General features: G+C 57.8%; 1 protein-coding gene across 5 annotated transcripts in view; it reads left to right on the top strand.

Moving 5' to 3' along the window:
- Nucleotides 1-20,905, top strand: part of RIPOR1 (RHO family interacting cell polarization regulator 1) — a 132,675-nt gene that overhangs the window by 39,284 nt on the left and 72,486 nt on the right. The window contains exon 1 of one of the 5 annotated variants that reach the window (XM_043526489.1): nt 3,077-3,209. The exons of the other annotated variants lie outside the window; for them this stretch is intronic. The gene's annotated coding sequence lies outside the window, so the exon portion shown is untranslated. Of the gene's footprint in view, nt 1-3,076; nt 3,210-20,905 lie in introns of those variants that run through there. 5 annotated transcript variants of the gene reach the window in all.

Genomic DNA, 20,905 nt, shown 5'->3' with positions numbered 1-20,905 from the left:
CGTAAGGTCTCATCCCTGGCCCTGCCCACCTCTTCAGTCTGAGCTGTGTTAGCTCTGCCATGCAACCAGTCTTCCTGGCAAGGCGGGGGCATCTTCTCTTGCCTGCGCTGCCCACTGCGTGCGTGTACTTGGCCCGGAGCGCAGAGCCCTGAGTCGATGGGTCAGACGCACACGTCTTTCCGTCCTCGCTATAGTGACATCTCCTGTCAATCAAAATGAAATATTGCAATTCCTCCTGCTGATGGGTGCTGGCCTTTCAGGCTGTGTGGGGGTGGGGAGCCGGCAGGGCGATGGAACATGGAAATCAGACAGCAGTAGATGTAATAACAACAAAGTGAACCGTTTGAGGCCAGTTCTATAAATAGCGGCTGGAGCAGAGATGAGGTATATTTATCCCTCATAAGGGAAAACCTCCATAACTCACTCTTGGCTCTGGCCCTTGCCGGTCACAGGTTTGCAGGCCTGGCTGGGGTGGGAGTGGGGTTGGACTGGCTGCACTGTGGTAGTTTGGGTCTCAGATACGCCAGCTATATTCAGATCAGATCCCACTTAGACCCCAGGAAAGACAGAGGTAGGGTGTCCACTCACTCCGTTACCCACCCCCGAGTCCAGGCCCATGTTGGCACTGGAATGGCTGCTTTCCTTTGCGGTGAGGCCTGCCCTGCGCTGGGGGCGGGGGGTTTTAGCACTGGTATGCCTGCCCCCAGGTTATGCAGTGATAAGGGAGGGCAAGTCAACCCCCCAGGCCCTTGGGCATAGGCCAATTTAACTGCAGTAATGGGGCAGATGGGTTTGATACAGTGGTAACTTGAACTCATTGGGTGCCATGTTACCAAAGGTCTTGTGCAGGCGGTGAGGAGCTGACCTCTGCCCGCTGGACACACCGTGTCCCTGAGCATCCTGTGCAGGCGTCAGGGTCTGAGTGAGCCCCGCCCCACGGATGTGCTGCAGCCCCACGGATCCTGTGAAGGAATCGGGCCCTGGCCCCCGCCCCACGGACACGCCGCAGCCCCACGGATCCTGTGAAGGCATCGGGCCCTGGCCCCCGCCCCACGGACACGCCGCGGCCCCACTGATCCTGTGAAGGAATCGGGCCCTGGCCCCTGCCCCACGGACACGCTGCAGCCCCACGGATCCTGTGAAGGAATCGGGCCCTGGCCCCTGCCCCACGGACACGCCGCAGCCCCACGGATCCCATGAAGGAATCGGGCCCTGGCCCCCGCCCTACGGACGTGCTGCAGCCCCACGGATCCCGTGAAGGAATCGAGACCTGGCCCCTGCCCCACGGACACGCTGCGGCCCCACGGATCCTGTGAAGGAATCTGGCCCTGGCCCCCGCCCCACGGACGTGCTGCAGCCCCACGGATCCTGTGAAGGATTCGGGCCCTGGCCCCTGCCCCACGGACACGCCGCAGCCCCACGGATCCTGTGAAGGAATCTGGCCCTGGCCCCCGCCCCACGGACGTGCTGCAGCCCCACGGATCCTGTGAAGGATTCGGGCCCTGGCCCCTGCCCCACGGACACGCCGCAGCCCCACGGATCCTGTGAAGGAATCGGGCCCTAGCCCCCGCCCCATGGACACGCCGCGGCCCCACGGATCCTGTGAAGGAATCGGGCCCTGGCCCCCGCCCCATGGACACGCCACGGCCCCACGGATCCTGTGAAGGAATCGGGCCCTGGCCCCCGCCCCACGGATCCTGTGAAGGAATCAGGCCCTGGCCCCCACCCCACGGACGTGCTGCAGCCCCACGGATCCTGTGAAGGAATCAGGCCCTGGCCCCCACCCCACGGACGTGCTGCAGCCCCACGGATCCTGTGAAGGAATCGGGCCCTAGCCCCCGCCCCATGGACACGCCGCGGCCCCACGGATCCTGTGAAGGAATCGGGCCCTGGCCCCCGCCCCACGGACACGCCGCGGCCCAGCCCGCCACGGGGGCCTGGCCTGGGGTCGCTGCGCCCCAGCGGGCGGGGCAGGACGATCAGAGCCCCCCGGGCAGGGTGAGGGGCTGCGCAGGGGGCCGAGCCCAGCTGCGGCTCGCGGCCAGCTGAAGCCCGGGCCCGCGTGGGCCGGGCCGGGGGCGGGAGTCGCTGTCGCGGGCCCCGCCCAGGGGCTGGAGGAGGCGGTGGCTGCGGGCCGCGCTGCTCGGGCCTGGCCGCCGGCGGGGAGCGAGCGGCTGCTGCAGCCATGTAAGTGCCGGGCCGGGCCGGGCCGGGCTTGCGGGGGTCCCGGGCCGGGCCGGGCTCGCTGGCGGCGCTGGGCACTGCTCCCGCGGCCGCTGCGCAGCCCCCTCTCCACCCTCCCCCGCACCCCTCTGTGGGGGGGGGGGCCCCACGGGGACCCTCCCCCCTCATCCTTCTATTGGGGGGGCCCACGGGGGACTCTCCCCCCGCACCCTTCTATGGGGGGGGGGGGCGCACGGGGACTCTCCCCGCTCATCCTTCTATGGGGGGGGCCCACGGGGACTCTCCCCGCTCATCCTTCTATGGGGGGGGCCCACGGGGACTCTCCCCGCTCATCCTTCTATGGGGGGGGCCCACGGGGACTCTCCCCGCTCATCCTTCTATGGGGGGGGCCCACGGGGACTCTCCCCGCTCATCCTTCTATGGGGGGGCGCACGGGGACTCTCCCCGCTCATCCTTCTATGGGGGGGGCCCACGGGGGACTCTCCCCGCTCATCCTTCTATGGGGGGGGCCCACGGGGACTCTCCCCGCTCATCCTTCTATGGGGGGGCGCACGGGGACTCTCCCCCCGCACCCTTCTATGGGGGGGGCGCACGGGGACTCTCCCCCCGCACCCTTCTATGGGGGGGGCCCACGGGGGACTCTCCCCGCTCATCCTTCTATGGGGGGGCCCACGGGGACTCTCCCCGCTCATCCTTCTATGGGGGGTCGCACGGGGACTCTCCCCACTCATTCTTCTATGGGGGGGGCCCACGGGGACTCTCCCCGCTCATCCTTCTATTGGGGGGGCGCATGGGGGACCCTCCCCCTCATCCTTCTATGGGGGGGCGCACCCCTGCATGGAGGGGGGCACTCGGGCCCGGGGGACACTGGGCCATCGTCATTTTCCCTGTCATTGCCGAGTAATTGTAACCTCCTTGGGAAAGGAGCGATCAGGCTCCAGCTCCCAGGAGCGCTCTGGGTGCCAATTGGCTTTGATTTCCTCGCTGCCTGCCGGACTCTGTGTCCAGCGAGTTGCATTATTTGGGTAATAACCAGTGTGGGTTTCAGAGGCTGGTGCTGGAGGAGTTGCCTCAGCTTGGTAGGCTGTAATTTACAGATGAAAGGTTTGGGCTCCTTGCAGCTTGCCTGCCCCCCTCCCCACCCTCCCCGGCTTGCTTTTGATGCTGGGCCTGTTTAATCCTTTGCTGGTAGCTAAGGCATGGCACAGAAGAGTCCAGCCGGAGAGGAAAGTATGCAGCGGATAGGTTTGGTGTGACAGTAAGGCTATTGCAGTGATGGGATGTTTCTGAAATTCAGGGCTGTGACCTCGAGTTCTCTGCGCTTGTGTGTGCCAGCAAGATCAGCTGAGGGGTTCCTCATTCTTAAATTACCAAGACGCATTTTCATGGCCCTTGAGAGCTGAAAGCAGCTACTGTGAGAACCCTCTTGAAAGGGGACCTGCACAGAGAAAGTAATTAGGCCTGTGCTGCTTTCCCCCATTTTATGATGACTACAGAGAGCTCAAAAGGGGCTTCTGGTGTTTGCCAAACTAAATGCTTTAGTGTGTGTGTTAGAGAGTGAGTGAGTTATCGCGGAGACATGGGAGCAAAAATGGATGGGAACCTGGGAGGCAGTGACCATGAGATGGTCGAGTTCAGGATCCTGACACAGGGAAGAAAGGAGAGCAGCAGAATATGGACCCTGGACTTCAGAAAAGCAGACTTTGACTCCCTCAGAGAACTGATGGGCAGGATCCCCTGGGAGAATAACATGAGGGGGAAAGGAGTCCAGGAGAGCTGGCTGTATTTTAAAGAATCCTTATTGAGGTTCAAGGAACAAACCATCCCGATGTGTCGAAAGAATAGTAAATATGGCAGGCCACCAGCTTGGCTTCACAGTGACATCCTTGCTGATCTTAAACACAAAAAAGAAGCTGACAAGAAGTGCAAGATTGGACAAATGACCAGGGAAGAGTATAAAAATATTGCTCAGGAATGCAGGAGTGAAATCAGGAAGGCCAAATCCCACTTGGAGTTGCAGCTAGCAAGAGATGGTAAGAATAACAAGAAGGGTTTCTTCAGGTATTAGCAACAAGAAGAAAGTCAAGGAAAGTGTGGGCCCCTTACTGAATGAGGGAGGCAACCTAGTGACAGAGGATGTGGAAAAAGCTAAAGTACTCAGTGCTTTTTTTGCCTCTGTCTTCACAAACAAGGTCAGCTCCCAGACTACTGCACTGGGCAGCACAGCATGGGGAGGAGGTGACCAGCCCTCTGTGAAGAAAGAAGTGGTTCGGGACTATTTAGAAAAGCTGGACCGGCACAAGTCCATGGAGCTGGATGCGCTGTGTCTGAGAGTGCTAAAGGAGTTGGCGGATGTGATTGCAGAGCCATTGGCCATTATCTTTGAAAACTCATGGCTATTGGGGGAGGTCCCAGATGACTGGAAAAAGGCTAATGTAGTGCCCATCCTTAAAAAAGGGAAAAAGGAGGGTCTTGGGAACTACAGGCCAGTCAGCCTCACCTCAGTCCCTGGAAAAATCATGGAGCAGGTCCTCAAGGAATCAATTCTGAAGCACTTAGAGGAGAGGGAAGTGATCAGGATTAGTCAGATGGATTCACCAAGGGCAAGTCAGGCCTGACTAATCTAATTGCTTTCTGTGACGAGATAACTGGCTCTGTGGATGAGGGGAAAGTAGTGGACGTGTTACTCCTTGACTTTAGCAAAGTTTTTGATACGGTCTCCCACAGTATTCTTGCCAGCAAGTTAAAGAAGTATGGGCTGGATGAATGGACTATAAGGTGGATAGAAAGGTGGATAGATCATCGGGCTCAATGGGTAGTGATCAATGGCTCCATGTCTAGTTGGCAGCTGGTATCAAGCGGAGTGCCCCAAGGGTCGGTCCTGGGGCCAGTTTTGTCCAATATCTTCATTAATGATCTGGAGGACAGCGTGGATTGCACCCTCAGCAAATTTGTAGATGACACTAAACTAGGAGGAGAAGTAGATACGCTGGAGGGTAGGGATAGGATACAGAGGGACCTAGACAAATTGGAGGACTGGGCCAAAAGAAATCTGATGAGGTTCAACAAGGACAAGTGCAGAGTCCTGCACTTAGGACGGAAGAATCCCATGCACCGCTACAGACTAGGGACCGAATGGCTCAGCAGTAGTTCTGCAGAAAAGGACCTAGGGGTTACAGTCGATGAGAAGCTGGATATGAGTCAACAGTGTGTCCTTGTTCCCAAGAAGGCCAATGGCATTTTGGGCTGTATAAGGAGGGGCATTGCCAGCAGATCGAGGGAGGTGATCGTTCCCCTCTATTCGACATTGGTGAGGCCTCCTCTGGAGTACTGTGTCCAGTTTTGGGCCCCACGCTACAAGAAGGATGTGGAAAAATTGGAAAACGTCCAGTGGAGGGCAACAAAAATGATGAGGGGACTGGAACACATGACTTATGAGGAGAGGCTGAGGGAACTGGGATTGTTTAGTCTGCAGAAGAGAAGAATGAGGGGGGATTTGATAGCTGCTTTCAACTACCTGAAAGGGGGTTCCAAAGAGGATGGATCTAGACTGTTCTCAGTGGTAGCAGATGACAGAACAAGGAGTAATGGTCTCAAGTTGCAGTGGGGGAGATTTAGGTTGGATATTAGAAAAATCTCTTTCACTAGGAGGGTGGTGAAGCACAGGAATGTGTTACCTAGGGCGGTGGTGGAATATCCTTCCTTAGAATTTTTTAAGGTGAAGCTTGACAAAGCCCTGGCTGGGATGATTTAGTTGGGGATTGGCCCTGCTTTGAGCAGGGGGTTGGACTAGATGACCTCTTGAGGTCCCTTCCAACCCTGAAATTCTATGACTCTGTGGTTGACTGGAGAGCTGGGAGATTTAGGACATCAGGGTGCCCATGGAAGCAGAATCCAATTAAGTGAGATGGAAAGTGATCTTTATTCCACCTCTTTGAAAACCTGTGACCCAAGCTCTCCTTGCTAAGGAGTCAGCATCCCAGCCCCTTTGTTAAAGGGTTACCTGAACTCCCAGGCCACATTTGAGTTTTCCAGTGAAAAAGGAAAGACCAGCCTTGCTTGACACTCTGATATTTATAAGGACAAAAATCAAGACGCGAGAACCTGCCAGACAAAAATCAAAGTGTGTGTGTAAATATATGGGGGTTTACCTTTGTAGCTCATTTTTAAGTGTAACCCCAAGTTAAGAGCTCCAGCTGTACTGTGATGCAGGTAGGCGCAGGATCTGGGCCTTCGCCTCCCATTTGGGGCTAGGTTTGGAGGCCAGTGGGTGAGTCTTCCTTAAACTAGATGGCACTTGCCCAGGCCAGACAAGATAACACACTGGGTTCTCTTTTCCTTCCTTCCTTCCCCTTGGTTGTATTAATAGAAGCTTTGTAAGTTATGAGGGGAATTTGGTGATGCAGGCTGTGTGTTTCTGGGCAGCCTCTGAACCGATTAGTGATCGCTTTAAGGCCTTTTGCTTTTGTGTTTTCTGGCATCTGTGTCCTTGGCGGGCATTACTTCTCATTGACGCGCAGGAGGGCACTTGCAGAGGGCATCCAACATGGGGGCTCTGGCTATTAAAGCTTGAAGGCCCAAAGAGTTTTCACCCATTTGCCATTTAGGGCCTGCCTCATCTACTCTTCCCCCCCACCCTGTGTTGGAAGTGGCTGCGTGCTCTGGGTGGAAGGCCGGGCAGCCGCCCCCAGGCTGCAGTGCTGCAGCCGGCCCTGTAACCAGTCACAGAATCGCAGCAATCAGAGAGAGGTCGGGTTGGGAGGAACCTCAAGAGCTCACCTCACCCCATGCCAAGGCAGGCCCAGGTGTGGGGAGCTGACGGGTGCAGGAATCGGTACCTTTGAGCGCTGCCTGTCTCCTCGGTGGGGGCCGGAGTGCTGGGCATCAGGCTGGTGGGGCTGGTTTGCTTTGAAGCGTCACAGGGGGCAGCTTTGGCTGCCCTTGCCCAAGCCCTCCAGGAGAAAGCCAGTGCTGCCTCCGACAGCTAGCTTAGCTGGCCGTGTCCTCAGAGGGCAGGGACAGGAAAGGCCCGTTGGGTCTAGCTGGCTGTTCCCCAGGAGGCAGGGCAAGAACAGTCCCTGCAGGGTATTGTCTCGGGCCAGTGCAGGGTGCGTGTCTCCATTCCTAACCCTTCCCCTCTCCCCCTGACTGGGAGGCTGATTCCCCAGCTCCAACAGCTGGGGGGCCGTTGTCAGACCTTGACTCAGCCTGATCTATGTTTCTCTCAGCCGAAGAGAGGAGAGTGCGGGACAGAGTGTAACCTAACCCATCCAGGCAACTGCAGCATGCCAGAGCTGGGGGCGGGGAGTGCCCGAATTCCCCTTCGCCCCTGGAATACTCAGCTTCTAGTGGAGCAGCTGGCACGCCTGTCTCCCTGGATTTGGTGCCTGTCGCTGCTGGTCCTGGAGAGGGGCCTTCCGCGGGACCTCTGAGGACAGAGTCCCCTGAGCGGCACTGGGTGCTGTCAGCAAGTTACAGGTTCTGGGAAGGGGAAACCTGGCACTGCAGACTGTCTTGTGGAGTGGAGCCAGCTTCTGCAGTTCTGTGTCTCTGCCCAGGGCTCCCAAGTGTGGGAACGAGCAGCCAAGCCCTGGGCTTCAGCATGCTTTGGGGTAGCTGGGTTCACCCTCTGCCCTGCCTCGTTGGGAACTTTCACAAACTCTCTCGTTCCATGACTTGTCCCCAGGCACATAACTTCCTTCTGGGGTCTCTCTGGCTGCTGGGTGATCCCGCTTTGGGCCTCTGCCATCCAGAAGGGACAGGAGGTGATTAGAGCCACTTCCTTTTGCTCTGCAGCTTGCTTGTGTGTTTGTCCTTTTGCATTTTCCTAATCCACTTAAGAGCATTTTTGCTGCTTGAATTATAAATACTGTTGCAAAGAGCACTTTCCCACACGCTCCTGGGCTTGGGGGAAACAGACTCAGGTGCCCAGCAAGCTGAGCAGTGCTTACGCCATGGCACAGTAGTATGGGTCACCTGGGGAAGAAATGGATCTGCATGCCAGTGGGGTGCGATGAATGTGTGGGCTGCATGCCGCTCAGCTCCCCAGGGGATCCCTGCATGGCAGCGCTTGCAGGATGTGGAGTGGAGGGTTTGTGGCTACTCGGATCATCCTGTGCTTGCTCTCCTCTCATAAAGGGGTCAAAGGATTATGCATCCTTGCGTCTGCTCGGGGGCCCGTCTAACTTTTGGGTCCAGGGGCTGGGATAAGGATTTAGCCCACAGAGGATGGTATGAACTACTGAACCACTGCGCTGCTCAGGTTTGGCGCGGTTAGCCCTGTCTTGTCAATGGTCCCCAGGAGCCATTGTGGGCTGGGCTGTCTGAATGTAGCCAGTGTCCGGGAGCAGTGAGGACAAGGCAAGGGGGTTCTCGCAGCGTTAAGCATGGATGCTTTCAGTCCACCCAGTGCAGCAGCCTGACGCCAGCTTCCTGGCTCCGCTGACCTGTCTTGTGGGGGGAGCGTAGGTGTGGGCCCGCAGCTGTGCATGCCCCACGGCATGGCTCTCTGCTATCCAGCATCTGGCACGCAGCGGCACCTCCAGCGCGGCAGAGTTAAATAGATTAGGGGGTGGGGGAGCGAGAGGCAGCCGAAGACGGCCTTGCCTTCAAAGGCTTTGACGCCCCCGGGCCGCGCAGTGCACTGGTCACCCTCTTGCTGATGACCTCTGTTCCCCAGCTCCGTGTCTGACAGCGCCTTAGGGCTGCAGGGATCCTGTTAGTCATGAATACTTTTGGAGTGATTGCTCTGGGTTGCACATGAGACATTTCCTACTGTGCTGGGAGGAGAGCCGGTCTGATACGGAGAGCTCGCGCTGCCCTTGGGGGCTTGCATGCGGACAGCTGAGGCACTGACTGGAAAATGCCCCAAATTCCTGGCCCTCACGGCCTGAGACATGCTTTCTGTGATGGGAGAAGAGGAAGAAGGCTGGAGGAAGAGCAGAGTGTGGGCTTCCTAGAATAACCCACAGGTTACCACTGCACTCCTTCCGCCTCCCCCCCCCCGCCCCCAAATGGCCCATCTCTCACGTTTGTGGCAGGGACAGCTTTGTTCTGTGTCTGTACAGTGCCCAGCACAGGGGTGGGCAAACGTTTTGGCCCGAGAGCCACATCTGGGTATGGAAATTGTATGGCGGGCCATGAATGTTCACAAAATTGGGGGTTGGGGTGAGGGCTCTGGCTGGGGGTGCAGGCTCTGGGGTGGGGCCAGAAATTAGGAGTTATGCGTATGGGAGGGGGCTCCGGGCTGGGGTAGGGAGTTGGGATGCGGGAGGGGGTCAGGACTCCAGCTGGAGGTGTGGGCTCTGGCGTGGGGCCAGGGATGCGGGGTTTGGGGTGCAGGAGGGGGCTGGGAGTGGAGCAGAGGAGTTTGGAGTATGGGAGGGGGCTCTGGGATAGGGGTGTGGGTTCCAAGGTGGGGCCAGAAATGAGGGTTTCAGGGTGTGGGAGAGGACTCTGGGCTGATGTTGGGGTGCAGGGGGTGATGGTAAGGGCTCTGGCTGGGGCGTGGGCTCTAGGGTGGGGCTGGGGATGAAGAGTTTGGGGTGCAGGAGGTTGCTCTGGGCTGGGACTGAGAGGTTCAGAGGGTGGGAGGGGGATCAGAGCTTGGGCAGGGTTTGGGGCTTGGGAGGCGATGAAGGGTGAAGGGTGGCGCTTACCTCAAAGCAGTTCCTGGAAGCAGCAGCATGTTCCCCCCCCGGCTCCTACTTGGAGGTGCGGCGCCGGCCAGGCGGCTCTGCGTGCTGCCCTGTCTGCAGGCGCCGCCCCTGCAGCTCCCATTGGCTGCGGTTCCTGGCCAATGGGAGCTGTAGAGCCGGGACTTGGGGCAGGGGCAGCATGAGGAGCCCCCTGGCTGCGCCTATGTGTAGAAGCCGGAGGAGGGACATGCCACTGCTTCCGGGAGCCACGGCATGCGTGGAGTGGGGCAAGCCCCCATCCCTGCTCCCTGGCTGGAGCACCGGAGCGGGACAAGCCCCCGACCCTGCTCCCCGGTGGAAGCTCAAGGGCCAGATTAAAAGGTCTGATGGGCCGGACACAGGCCATAGTTTGCCCACCCCTGGCCTAGCACAAAGGGGTCTGGGACTGGGGCTCCTTGGTGCTACCGCAGTACAAAGCCTGCTCTGTAGCCTGAATCCAATTTTCCTGTGTTTTCAATTTTCTGGCTCCATCCAGTTCAGCCCCTGCCTGCCCCGGATTCCCGTTGCAGAGCAGTCGCCTGGGCGTGTTCTGCCCACAGGGGGGTTAGTGCCGAGCGCCTGTGGCAGCTGTAAAAGTCTGTGGCTGCTCTAAGCTGCCTTGGGTGCTGACAGGCCCTTTCTCTGTTGGGCTGGAAACGCAGAAAGAAGAAGTGGGAGTGGAGGGCAGCCGGACCGTGCCTAGAAGCATGGCGCTGTCTGACTGTGCAGCCCTGGGGCTCTTCCTTGCCAGGCGAGGGTGGAAGTCCAGTGGCTGACTGACTCATAGTGCATGACTGAGGCCAGAGCTCTGGCTTCAGTGTTTCTGCCCCCTTCCGTGCAGGCTTGGAAGCTGCTGCTCGTGGATTTATCCCAGGGCCTCGAGGCTTGGAGGAGCAGAGCTCAGCCTGGGAGATGTCTCTTGGCTTATGAAGCGAGGCGGCTGGGAGCCTGGGTCTTCTGGGCTTATCTCACCCTCTTTTCTAGGCCCTGCCTATGCTAGAACCTGGCGTTGCTGTCGATGATTGTCGGCAGCAGCCCCCCGAAGTGGTGTTGCAAAGGGCTGGGGTGGGGCAGAACGTGGGCTGGGGACTTGCTGAGACGGGCCAGGCTCTGGGACCAGTACCGAGCATGGGTTTGTCGTGTCCACACCAAGTGGTTGAATAGTTTTCAATGGCAGCTCAGAAGGGCCTGTTGGCAACCAAATGACCAGGGAAGAGTATAAAAATATTGCTCGGGCATGTAGGAATGAAATCAGGAGGGCCAAATCGCACCTGGAGCTGCAGCTAGCAAGAGATGTCAAGAGTAACAAGAAGGGTTTCTTCAGGTATGCTGGCAACAAGAAGAAAGCCAAGGAAAGTGTGGGCCCCTTACTGAATGAGGGAGGCAACCTAGTGACAGAGGATGTGGAAAAAGCTAAAGTACTCAATGCTTTTTTTTGCCTCTGTCTTCACAAATAAGGTCAGCTCCCAGACTACTGCACTGGGCAGCACAGCATGGGGAGGAGGTGACCAGCCCTCTGTGAAGAAAGAAGTGGTTCGGGACTATTTAGAAAAGCTGGGCGAGCACAAGTCCATGGCGCGAGATGCGCTGCATCCAAGGGTGCTAAAGGAGTTGGCGGATGTGATTGCAGAGCCATTGGCCATTATCTTTGAAAACTCATGGCGATCGGGGGAAGTCCCGGACGACTGGAAAAAGGCTAATGTAGTGCCCATCTTTAAAAAAGGGAAGAAGGAAGATCCTGGGAACTACAGGCCAGTCAGCCTCACCTCAGTCCCTGGATAAGTCATGGAGCAGGTCCTCAAGGAATCAATTCTGAAGCACTTAGAGGAGAGGGAAGTGATCAGGATTAGTCAGATGGATTCACCAAGGGCAAGTCATGCCTGACTAACCTAATTGCCTTCTGTGTGAGATAACTGGCTCTGTGGATGAGGGGAAAGCAGTGGACATGTTATTCCTTGACTTTAGCAAAGCTTTTGACAGTCTCCCACAGTATTCTTGCCAGCAAGTTAAAGAAGTATGGGCTGGATGAATGGACTATAAGGTGGATAGAAAGTTGGCTAGATTGTCGGGCTCAACGGGTAGCGATCAATGGCTCCATGTCTAGTTGGCAGCCGGTATCAAGCGGAGTGCCCCAAGGGTCAGTCCTGGGGCAGATTTTGTCCAATATCTTCATTAATGATCTGGAGGATGGCATGAATTGCACCCTCAGCAAGTTTGCAGATGACACTAAAGTGGGAGGAGAGGTAGATACGCTGGAGGGTAGGGATAGGATACAGAGGTACCTAGAGAAATTAGAGGATTGGGCAAAAGAAATCTGATGAGGTTCAACAAGGACAAGTGCAGAGTCCTGCACTTAGGACGGAAGAATCCCATGCACCGCTACAGACTAGGGACCGAATGGCTCAGCAGTAGTTCTGCAGAAAAGGACCTAGGGGTTACAGTCGATGAGAAGCTGGATATGAGTCAACAGTGTGTCCTTGTTCCCAAGAAGGCCAATGGCATTTTGGGGTGTATAAGTAGGGGCATTGCCAGCAGATCGAGGGAGGTGATCGTTCCCCTCTATTCGACATTGGTGAGGCCTCATCTGGAGTACTGTGTCCAGTTTTGGGCCCCACACTACAAGAAGGAGGTGGAAAAATTGGAAAGAGTCCAGCGGAGGGCAACAAAAATGATGCGGGGACTGGAACACATTAGTTATGAGGAGAGGCTGAGGGAACTGGGGATGTTTAGTCTTCAGAAGAGAAGAATGAGGGGGGATTTGATAGCTGCTTTCAACTACCTAAGATATGGTTCCAAAGAGGATGGATCTAGACTGTTCTCAGTGGTAGCAGATGACAGAACAAGGAGTAAAGGTCTCAAGTTGCAGTGGGGGAGGTTTAGGTTGGATATTAGGAAAAACTTTTTCACTAGGAGGGTGGTGAAACACTGGAATGCGTTACCTAGGGAGGTGGTGGAATCTTATTCCTTAGAAGTTTTTAAGGTGAGGCTTGACAAAGCCCTGGCTGGGATGATTTAGTTGGGGATTGGTCCTGCTTTGAGCAGGGGGTTGGACTAGATGACCTCCTGAGGTCCCTTCCAACCCTGATATTCTATGATTCTTATCAGCTCCAGGCCAGTTTCCTAGTGTGGCTGGGACCCGGGTGTGTCTGGGCTGATGGGTAAGGCCCGGTTCGAACTCCAGCTCAGGCCTAACCCCGTCCGTCTACACACATGTTGTGCTGACCCAGAGCCCTAGCACCCCGTGGGGATGGAGGGTCTGAGCCTCTGGCAAGCTGGGACCCAGGGTTCAAGCCCTATTGCTTTGCAGTGTGGGCGCAGCCCCGCTGGATTCATGCACTGGGAATCCACCAATAGTATCCCAAAATCCCACGGGCCAACTCTCTGTGACCTCTGGACAGTTGAGTTTCCCCACGCTGCACTATGAGCACAGGGCCCGAGCAGCGCTAGGAAGTGTGGGAGTTGAGGGCTGGACTCGGATGCACAATGCAGTGTGGATGCTGGAGCCCTAGGTTAGCAAACCTAGGGTCTGCTGACTTGAGTTCTGCTAGCCCAGCCCTTGCACCATCACTCACACTGATGGTTGGATTTAGCCCATGAAAGCCAGGGCTCCACCTCCGTCCTCGGCTCTCCCTGTCTAGGGCCTAGGTGTCGCAGCATAAGTGATGCGTACAACTACCTGGCACATGTGGGGCCCAATAGGGAAGGCTGGGTTTACATTGCTTTGGGCTGGTCTTGGGCCGGTAATGTGAATTAAGTAGCGCGTGGGTGTTGTCTTTCTGACAAGTGTGTGGGGCAGCGTCTGAGTCTCTCCTTGGGACCGTCAGGAAGCACCGGCAGGTGGAGGTGACTGGCATGGGTTAGAAACCTCTGCCAGTGATGCGTTGTCTGCAGTTAGCCCTGACTCATGGGGCAGCCTGCCCTGGTCCCTGATGGACCCGCAGAGCATGGAGCAGGGCTGGCTCATCACGGCGGGAGCCAGTGTGGCACAGGGACCGAAAACCAGGGCTGAACGGCTGGGGACAGCTCAGCTGCCCATGGCCCCAGGCTGAGGGCGCGGAGGTGGCAGCTGGTGGCGCTGGGGCTCTGTGCCCGGGCTTAGCTGAGATCGGAGTCGTTCTGGAGGGGGACTGGACATCTGAGGGTTGCAGCCTGGAATCTCACCCCGTTAGATAGTGACCAGGGGCAGGCTCCCCGGTGGCTGTTGGGCCAAGTGGATTGAACTGGCAGTTGCTGACTCTGTCCTGCCCTCCAGCTCCTTTACCTACCCAGGTCTCCTATTGTTTGCACTTTTGTCTGTCCAAGTTCAGCTCCATAGGGCAGGGTCCTGCCTGTTGCTTTGACCGCAAGGCCCTGTGCATGCTGGCAGCCCTGCGTGCCCATTGCAGGTGATGAGCACAGGGCCCATCCCTGCATTTTGCTCCTGAGCTGGGGGTGGGGTCCCTCTGACGCAGGGCTGTACCGAGGGCCTCTCAGGACTGAGTTCCCAGGCAGGAGAAGCTGTTTTGTAGCAGCGAAATGCTCTCCCTTCCCTTTTCTGTGCTCCTGCAGCAGGCTTGAGCTGCCAACCCGCACTGAAACCACGCCAGAGGGTTTGAACCAGGCACGACGGAAGGACCTGCCGAGCTGGATTCGCGCTCTGCTGTGAAGCTGGCAGAGCTGCACTGGGCTGGGGAGGGGCTGGCGGACCCTGCGCGAGAGGCACTAGCAGGCCTCGTGAGGACAGCGGTGCCTTTGGCAGGCTGACTGGGTATGAGTCTCAGCCCTGCTGAGTTGCCAAGTAAATGAAAAGCAGCTACGAGCAGGGGGAGGGGAGGGGAAGAGAGGAGAGGAGCGGGACACTCGTTCACTGCTTGCTCCTTGTCGGGGGTAGGTCGGTGTTGCAGGTGGGGGGGAGGCTTAGTGCAGGACTCCCAGGGGCTCTGAGAGCTTGAGGCCCCCCCATGTTATCACTGCCCTCCCAGCTCCCACTGAAGGGCAGCTGGTGGAACTTGCCGGGAGCGTGCCTGGCCCAGGCTGGCCTGTGGGCAGTGCGGCAGAGGCCCTGGCCAGGAGCTCTGCTGGGCTGCAGCTGCGGGCAGGGAGTGCCGGGAGCGCGGCCGTTCCAAGGGGTGACGTGGAGTGGAAAGGCCCCGAGCCAGGGCCGTGTGCTTCTCGCCAAAGAGAGCGGAAGGAATGAGCAAAATGGTTCTAGCCTCTGCCGCCCTGCTGGGACCGGGGGCCGCCTCAGGCACCCCCAGGGACAGGCTCAGTGTGACCACATACAGCCATCAGCAGCTGTCTGAGGGGTGGCCTGGGGGCCATGAGCGGCCTTTGTCGTCTCTCCTGGCAGAGCAGACACAGCTGATGGCTGGCAGCTTTTGCGTCCTGTGACTGACGGGCAATTACTAAGCCTCTCCAGGAAGACACAGGTGGCTCTTGGATAGAGGGCTGTGCCTCTGCTGTGCTCGCCTCACCCCATGAAGTTGGGCTGCAGACGGCCCTGGCTCTTCGTGGCAGCAGAGACCCTGCAGGTGCAGCCCCTGGGCTCGTGCCTCGTTAGGGGCCGGATTCAGGGCTGGTGGAGCAGGTGCACCTCTGCTCACGTCTAGGCACCCTCCTGAAGCCAGACGTCCTGTTACAGAGGTGTGGGCCGTGTCTCTGTGGGGGCTGGTCACTGCATCCGTAGGGGCACCTGCACTGGGGAAGAGGGGTGCGTGGTATTTCATTGTGTTAGCTTCCTAACAGGGCTCTGTGACTCTCTCTGCTCCGCAGCAGGGTCTGCTGGGCAGTGCCACTCAGGGCTTAGATCCTGACATGCCCGCAGCGTGTTGCGTTCTGGCCGGTCAGCGTTAACCCCTTAGTGCCATCCGATGTCAGCCCTCAAGCTAAATGGGAAATGCTGCTGCATGGAGAATTTATTCCCCTCCCCTCAAGTGTGCACGCCGGGGATTTGCTGTGGAGATATTGGCAGGCGAACCCAAACCTCCCTTCATGTGCAAGGGTTTTCCCTATTTGATGGGTGGAGCTTGAGTGGAGAGGGCTCCAGGGAGCTTGGAGCAGGCTGTGCCCCTGGCCCAGACAGTGCTGAGCAGAGGCCTTTGTGGAGTTAATGTTTACTAGCAAAAGTGCATGGTGAGGCTCTCTGGGTGCGGAGAGGGGGGCCAGAGTGGCGGGTGGGGAACTGCCCAGTAGTGTAGCTACTCCCCACTTCCTCTCCACCTAGCCCCTCGGCCGCAGGGCCTTGTTTCTCACCTGTGGCCCATTCGTTGTGAAGTTGCCACCTGGGAGTTCTCCCAAGAGAGCAGCCCATCCCGGTGCAATGGCGGTACGCGCTGCTGAGCCTGCGCTGACGATGCTGTCCTGGGGCCTCTCAAAGCTAGAGGTGGGGAGGCTGCCAAAGACCTTGTCTTTGCTTGCGGTGGCCGTAGGCCATGTGTAGCTGCATGCCACAGGCTTTGTCCACGCTCGCTGCAGTGTGTAGCTACGTGTGGCAGCTAAAGGCTTTGGCAGCGGGATGTGATGCCGCTAAGTGTAGCAGTGTAGGCATGGGAGGTGCAGCCTGGGCATGTAGCAAGCAGTACATACTTCCTGCGCTGAGGGGAAGCCAGCAGGGTATTTGAGCCCCACCGAAGGGGAGCCAGGTCCAAGGAGCCCAGCATAGCCGGAGAGGGCATGTGATTGCATTGTGAATACCTGCTCCCTATTGAGGGTAGTGTCACTCGTCAGCGGGTTCGCTTTGTGGGCAGAGTGCCACTCCGCTCCTCATCCTCCTCCCGCCCCGGCCTGGGTGTACCATCCAGAGAGGACACCTAAAGTCAGTACGTTTAGCTTGGGCCAGACGGAGGGTTATTCTGCCCTGGAAATCCAAGGTCTGGCCGTCTAGCTGGTTGCAGTCTGGGGGTCTGCTGACTCGTAAGGCCTTAGTACGGTGCTGAAGGGTGCATGATGCAAGTCCCCGGGTCCGGCAGTATGTACGGCTACCACGGGATCCAGCTGCCATCAGACAGAACAAGGCCCGTCCACTGGAGCCTCCCCCGTCAGTATGTTCAGTGACAGCACCCAGAGCATACAGCTGGTGGGAAGAGCGGGAGGGTAACTGCCCCAGGTGCTTTGCAGACCTCCAGGCTAGGGAAGACCGGATGGTGTAATGGCCTGACTTGCGCCCTTGCTGCCCTTCCTGCCCTTCTTCTGCCCAGAACCTCCCAGACCAGGAGAGTAAAGAGAGACATGGAACTGCCAGTTCGACCTTGTGCTCAGATGTAACTGGGGGAAGCTGGAAGGAGTGTTGGGGAGAAAAGTGACTGGATGGGGGTTGTTTGGGTGTGTTTTGTGGCATCTCTGTGTGCTTCTGCTTTGGTGTCTATTTCAGTTTAATTCCCTAGTGATCATGCTAAGAGGGCCTGTTCTCTTCTTCCTTCTCTACGCTGTTCAGGTTTTTTGTGATCCAACTGCATCTTCTAGGCCAGAATGGCTTATTCTATGTATCTGAGAGGTCGCATGATGCAGTGTGTAGAGGGGTTGGGAGCTGGGACTTGTGGGTTCTCTTCCTGGCTTTGTCACAGACTCCCTGTGTGACCCTGGAGCAGTCCCTTCGCCTGGGTGCGTCAGTGGCTCGTGTTTGGGCATACTGCTCCGGTAAGGAGTGGGACGCCCTGTGAGACTTGCAGGAGCAGTGCCTCAGCACACGGCATTGTTTGTTGTTCCACTTCATTGCCCTGCTTACTTCATTGCAATTCTGCAAACCCTGAACATAAAGTGTGATTAGTGTTCTTGCATCAGACCATTGCTGCCTCTCCTTTGAACGATGGGACGGTCCACAGGGGTCCGGGACAGGCGTGGCCCATTTCAAACTAGGGCGATCCTGCAAAATCTAGGCCAGGTGTGAGAGTGGGGGAGCTTTGCAGACCTCTGAGCTGGGAAGGATGGGTGCAGCCATGCCAGTAAGCTCTGCTTTATTGATGGTTGGAGATGTGCTACCCTCACCCCGGTGCATCCACAGCTCTGCCGGCCTGTGACAGGCATGGGAACTGGTCTCCCCAGAGCACGGAGCAGGAGCTTGGGTCAGTACCCAGCATAGCCAGTTCTTGCCTGTTCGAAAGCTGGCCGTGGCAATTCCCTGCTGAACTCTAGAGTGGTTGAGTCCTTGGACCTGGAGCTGACAGAGCCCTGTTAGATCAGCCAGCCTGTCCCCCAGGGTCACCACAGGATTGTTCCTGACAGCAGGGTGGGCTGGGGCTGAGGTGGTACCGGCCTCTGCTGTGTCAGGCTGCGAGCGCTGGCTGCTGCTCGGGAGCTGTGGAGTGACTGCCCCAGCCTGGGGTGCCTTGGGCTAGTCTGACAGCACGAGATTCATTTGCTCTTTGAAGCCGGCTGGGCGGTGACCTGTAGCTCGTGACGCAAGCGCTGAGCAGAGCTGCGCACAGCACCCCTGGATAAGAAAACTACGTACAGCTGCAAACTGCGAGGGCAACGGCCCAGACTGTGCTCCTGCATGCAGAGCCTCTTGCCTGTGAGCTGCTCTGACTCCAGTTCTCTCCCGGGGTGCGTGGGGAGGGGTGGCTGGCATAATGTGGCTAGTGTGGGGCTGCTCTGCAGCCTTGGTACAAGAGGGTTTGTGGATGGGGGCAAGAATGAACTAAACCCTTCATTGTTTTCCTTGATTAGCTGGAAAGGGGCCCCCTCCCTGCTCTGTGCTGGAGGGAGGTGCAACTGCCCTTGCAGCATCTCGCACGGAGCTTGTACGCAGGGATGCAGTTGCATCTCCATCCTCGAGTGCAGTGGGGGCCGAAGGGCAGACTCTTGGAATGTGGGAATTCTCTCCCTGAGACCAGGCCTGGCTGCAGATGCCCTCTGTATGGAGCATATGGTACCTGCAGGCTGCAGGTTTAATTGAAGTCACCTGCTGCATCCTGGAAGTCAGGGAGACCCCGGAACAATTGTAGCTGGTGTGTCCTGGCTTGGGCCCTGAGTGAGCAGGGCTGCCCCTCCTGCACATGCCCTCACCGCTTCTGGCCGCATTTTCTGGAGCTGACTCCCCACTAGGAGGCGCTGTCTTTATGGGGAGGCAACTTTGAGCTCAAGCCTCCGGCTCCCACCCTCCAGAATGAAGCTCTTCAAATCAGCAGGGGAGGCAGCAAGGTCTAGTGGTTAGAGCACGACTGGGAGTCTGGACTTCTGGGTTCTGTTCCTGCCTCGGCCGCTGGCTCACTAAGGTGGCCTTGGGTGTGTCACTTCCCCTCCCCGGGCCTCAGTTTCCTTATCAGTGAAATGTGGGTAATTGTACTCGCCTGCTGCGGCAAGGTGCTTTTGAGACCTTTGGATGGGAACCTGTCTGGACAAGCTGAGTGTTACAGTGTCAAGGTGTTCTCACTGCTGTCCACAAAGGGGGCTCACTACCCACAGGGGGATGGACGTAGCTGCCCAGGGTAAGGGCCCAGCGAGAGGTGACTCAGGCTGGGGTGGGTCATTTCATGGCCTATACACCCACGTTAGAGACAAGGATGGCTGCAATCTGCTCCCTCACGTGCCAGCGGGTACTTCCTTGGGGCTCCTGGGGAGCAGCCAGTGCAGCCCATCTGTGCACTCATGCCCTAGGGGCTGTGCCTGGCGCTACCCAGGCTCCGATTTCCACACTGGGTTTGTCAGTTCGTGGCGTGCGTGTGAGAGACACGTTCCCCCTGAGCCCAGAGTGCAGTGGCATTGGCCCTGGGGAGAGTGGGTGGTGTAGGGCCTGGATTCAGTGGTAATACCCTGCTGCTGGGACTCACATGATCATGGGACCATCTGCCGAGGTGTGAGACGCAATCAAAATGCTGCCAGCTCCATCCAGAGCAAGGCTGCCCTTTGATGGCGCTGCCCCACCTGGGGTCAGCCATGGGATGGCGCTGTCTCATAGGGTGGATAAGAACATAAGAACAGCCACACTGGGTCAGACCAGTGATCCATCTAGCTCAGTATCCTGTCTTCCAAGAGTGGCCAGTACCAGGTGCCCCAGAGGGAATGAACAGAACAGGGAATCATCAAGTGATCCATCCTCTGTTGCCCATTCCCAGCTTCTGGCCGTCATAGGTTAGGACACCCAGAACACAGGGTGGCGTCCCTGCCCATTGTGGCTAATAGCCATTGATGGACTTATCCTCCATGAACATATCTAGTTATTTTTTTAATGCAGTTATGCTTATGGTCTTCACAACATGCCCTGGCAGTGAGTTCCACAGGTTGGCTGTGTGAAGAACTTCCATTTGTTGGTTCTAGACCCGCTGCCTCTTAATTACATTGGGTGACCCCTGGATGGGTGTGTGGAATAGTCCAGTTTGGGGGCTAGTGTTATCAGCCCTGCTTTACAGATGACCACAGAGAGGGCAAGGGACCGCTCAAGATCCCAGCCAGTCAGTGGCAGAGCTGGGAATGGGACCCAGGGGTCCTGTGCACTAGTCCATGCTACTTTCACCTGTCTTGTGTCTTCAGTGAAGCCTGAGTTGTACAGAGCTTGGGGGAGCGGGGAATGGCTGGCACCATTACCCCCTGTCTGCTGTTCCTGTTGGCTACTCATGCCGACTGGTGCAAGAGAGGTCACCTCTGTCATGTGAGGCCTGAAAGCTCTTGAGGGCTCCTGGGGAAGGCCGCCCCCAGCCAGAAGGGAACCGTAGCTGGAGCTGCCTGCACTGACCACAGGGACAGAGCTGGGCTCAGTGGGGCAGAACTGAGCAAGTGGGAACTTCAGGAAAGCATCCCACTGGGCCCTGCTGTTCCGGTCCTGGGGGCCCACCCAGGCTGAGTCCTGACCGGCAGCCCCCACCCGTCAGTGCTCCACACTGGGCCTTTGTCAGTCTTGCCGGCCCCAAACACCTTTCCCTTGTGACCCAGTGTGACTGGAGTCTCTTCTGTGTGGGTCCGTGGGGGCTTGAGCAATTGGCTCTTGCCAGTAGTCCCCTCTAGTGGGGGCTCCCCCCCGCAGCCTTGCAGGACACGGGCCTGATTCTGGCATGTCTCCCCAGGGCCCAGTGAGCACTGTGGTACCAGTCACCTCATTGCAGTCGCCCACCGAATGCAGGCTCTGAGTGGCA

The sequence above is a fragment of the Chelonia mydas genome, chromosome 12 (assembly GCF_015237465.2).
Source record: "Chelonia mydas isolate rCheMyd1 chromosome 12, rCheMyd1.pri.v2, whole genome shotgun sequence".
Lineage (NCBI taxonomy): Eukaryota > Metazoa > Chordata > Testudines > Cheloniidae > Chelonia > Chelonia mydas.
The sequence above is the reverse complement of the archived record's forward strand: the minus strand, read 5'-3'. Positions and strand labels throughout refer to the sequence as shown.